At 38.2% G+C, this 3,161-nt stretch overlaps 1 protein-coding gene across 14 annotated transcripts in view; it reads left to right on the top strand.

The window, feature by feature from the left end:
* Positions 1-3,161, top strand: part of HELZ (helicase with zinc finger) — a 134,265-nt gene that overhangs the window by 5,397 nt on the left and 125,707 nt on the right. For 3 of the 14 annotated variants that reach the window (XM_025046978.1, XM_025046974.1, XM_025046973.1), the window contains one exon: positions 1,385-1,448. The exons of 9 other annotated variants lie outside the window; for them this stretch is intronic. The gene's annotated coding sequence lies outside the window, so the exon portion shown is untranslated. Of the gene's footprint in view, positions 62-1,384; positions 1,449-3,161 lie in introns of all 14 variants that reach the window. 2 more of the 14 variants (XM_025046980.1, XM_025046981.1) reach the window with 2 other exon arrangements.

The following is a 3,161-nucleotide window of genomic DNA, read 5'->3' as shown; positions in this document are numbered from 1 at the left end:
TGAACGTACTCTGAAGAGACTGCCTGCTGCTTTGTCCGAGTTTGTTTGAAGAGAATCGAGGGTAGGTTAATCTTCCACTTGTGTTCTGAATGAGTAACTGCACAGGGCTCAACCTATCTGCATATGATTGGAACTTGAGAGGTCCTTAAGTTTTTGTGTCAGTATTCTTGAGTGGTAATCATCCTGTACTCTGATGAACTTGGTTAAGTATTGAATTGTTTGTTTTTCTTGTTATCTGCTGTGTATGTATTGTCATGAATCACTATATATCTGAATTTTTGACGATCTAGATACATCAATAGAAACAAAAGTTTAAACTTTTTTTCTGCTGATTGTATTCCCTCTACAAGGTGGTTGTATTAGTCCTTCAAATTATCTTTTGCTGAAATGCCCCACTAAGTAAGAAAAACAACTTAGTCTTGAGAATATTTTTTCACAGTAATTGATCTTCTTGGTCTATTATAGTACCTTGGTCTTTCATTATTAAACTTAGGAAATGGTAATACTGCAGAAAAGTAGACTGTTTTAATATCATCCCTGTGGGGCATCAGTGCTAAAATTATTTTTTGATATGTTTTCAATACTAATCTTTTGTTAGACATCACCAGCTCCAGCAAGTTTCATTGTTAATAAAACGGTTTGCCATCCTGTCATTTTGGGCTTTGGCTGGGTAAGATTTACAAGACATTGCCAGCTACTTTTTACCCATCTGTTTTAAGCTGGAGATTTTAGTTTTAGTTTTCTATTCCTTGTAGTTAAAATAACTTTTTTTTTTTCTTTTTTAATTGGCCCCTAGTTCTTTTTGTCCATGAGTCTGTACTGCTTTTTAAAAACTGATTTGGTCTGCCACTGAGTCAGCCAGTTGGCTTTGAGAATCCCAGAGATTCTCAAATGTGACAATACTCTAGACTTTTAGAATTTGTAATTGAATTTGGGCTTGGCTACTTGCTGATTGGTATAATCATACCTGGTTGGAGGGATTCTTTGTTTCTTGAGTTTATTGTTTTGCACGATTCATCCCCCCACAGGTTCATGGGGATGATCAGAAGGCCAGTTCAGGAGGCTTGTTGGTCCTTGGAAAGCTGGGATCTGGGGTTGCTGTAGGTCATCATGATAAGGAGTGCATGAGAATTTTCAGTTAAGCAAAGTGAGGGGAAGGTCGGACTTCTCTTTGAGACTGTATCAAGCTTGTATCCTGGAACCCCTTAGTATGGTGGAATGAACTTTCTTAAATTGTGAGATAATTTGAGTTGATATTAAGTAAATTGTTAAAATTTGGGTTATCACACTAAAATAGTTAATTTTATTTTTGGCATCTATTAAAATATATTTTGCTCATTTTAAATTCGGGTTCATATAATTTGATTTTTTTTCTGTTTATTAGATCATTGGAACATTTCTGTGTTAAAGTTACCACAATTTTCATTTATATGATTACCTTTTGAAGGGTAAGATATTTTATCAAGTCATGCCTTCATAATTTGCATAAGTCTTTTTATGTTAGGTATTTATGTTGCTGGCTGGTTTTTAGTTACTACTTTAATCTACACTATTGTATTTTTTTCTAACTAATTATCACTAGTGTAAATTTTTGAGTACATTGCTGTGTTAAATGGTGTGAATGTTTTTATGGCGTTTGCTATATCTTGCCATACTGTTTTTATTAAGAATATTTTTACCAGTTTGTACTACTAACAGATACATGGATGTTTCTGTTTCAACATAACTGGACAGAAATAATTTTCTCCTTAAGTTTTGCTCACTTAATAGTGTAGAGTGGTATTTGCATTTTTTTGTTTTGTTTTTTTTCAAATAATGTTGAGTTTTACTCTTTGATTCTCTTCATGTTGAATTGTTTGTTCATATCCTTGGCCACTTTATGCAGTAAAATATTGATGTGGGCTTTGGATGGTAAGGCAAGTATAACCAGCTAATAAAGAGGTGATTATTAAAAAAACTAGAACACGTTCAGTGAAAATGTTCAAAGAGTCTGTTTTAGATGGTAAGTGATCTTGGGGATAGTGGTTGAAGGGGAAACAGGTGGATTATTCCAAGATTTAATTCAACAAATATTTATTGTGCATCCACTGTGCACCACGTGCTGTTGTATCCTCTGACTGCTTCTCAAGTTATCATCATGGTGTCTGCCTGGTTGAAGGAGGAGGCTGCTTGAGAATGCTTGCGGTTTCACCACTTGGGGGACTCTGGCTGCTGAAGTCCCTCTGTGGCTGCTTGGAGGGCTGAGGGGATCACTGTCTAGAACATCTTTAACTCATTCATGGCCTACCACTGTGCCGTGGTGCTCCAGAAGCTCTGTACCCCTGCAAAAATGAATAAAAAGTCATTCCTATGGACAAGGAAGTAGTCATCTAGTAAGGAGAATAGAGGTGCCAAAAAAATGGAAGACCTAATAGCAATTTGATAGGTGCCGAAACAGGGTTTGGGACAAAATGCTTAGGCATTAAGTGGAGGGAGTGATACTGCCCCCTTGGGGATATGGAGGAACACTTCAACTGAAGAGGTGGCATTTAAATTGCACTGCTGGGAAGAATAGCTTGAGCAGAGGCCGGGTTGTAGTGTTGGAAATGAGGCAGGTGTCAGGAATCTGTATATCCAAATTACCTGGACCTTGGAATACATAAAGGACCGTAGTTGAAGGTAAGGCTGCCAAGAGGTCAGGGCTGGGCTTCGGAGGGTCTCACATGTTTGACAGAGGATAAGTATGTTGGATTGGTAGTGAGGAGAAACTAGAGATAGGGACTTTCTTTGGATTTATGGTAATAGTCCAGGTGAGGGAGGATGAGGGCTTGAATTGAATTGGTGATCTTGGGAATGGAAAGGAGATGATGGATTCAAAAGCTATTTTGGAGGTTGAACAGAGAGATGTGACGGATTAGGTAGGAGGGCAAGGGAACAGTCAGTTCTGTGCCTCGAGTCAGAGATGATGTTGAGGTTTTTCTGGTTGGGTGGCTGGCAGGATGGGACATCAGGCATAGGGAAGTCAGGAAGAACAGGTCTTAGGGGTTTAGAAGAGAGAAAAGATGAATTGGGTTTTGTGTGTGGAGTTTAAGGAACTAGTAGAAAGCCAAAATAGGAATTTTAATCTTTGAAGGATGTGATGAGGAAGTTCCGGGCCCAGAGGAGTGAGAGGGATCCGTGAG

Source organism: Pteropus alecto, unplaced genomic scaffold (assembly GCF_000325575.1).
Source record: "Pteropus alecto unplaced genomic scaffold, ASM32557v1 scaffold134, whole genome shotgun sequence".
In the NCBI taxonomy this organism is placed as follows: Eukaryota; Metazoa; Chordata; class Mammalia; order Chiroptera; family Pteropodidae; genus Pteropus; species Pteropus alecto.
Note: the sequence above shows the minus strand (reverse complement) of the source record. Positions and strands in the feature narration are given on the sequence as shown.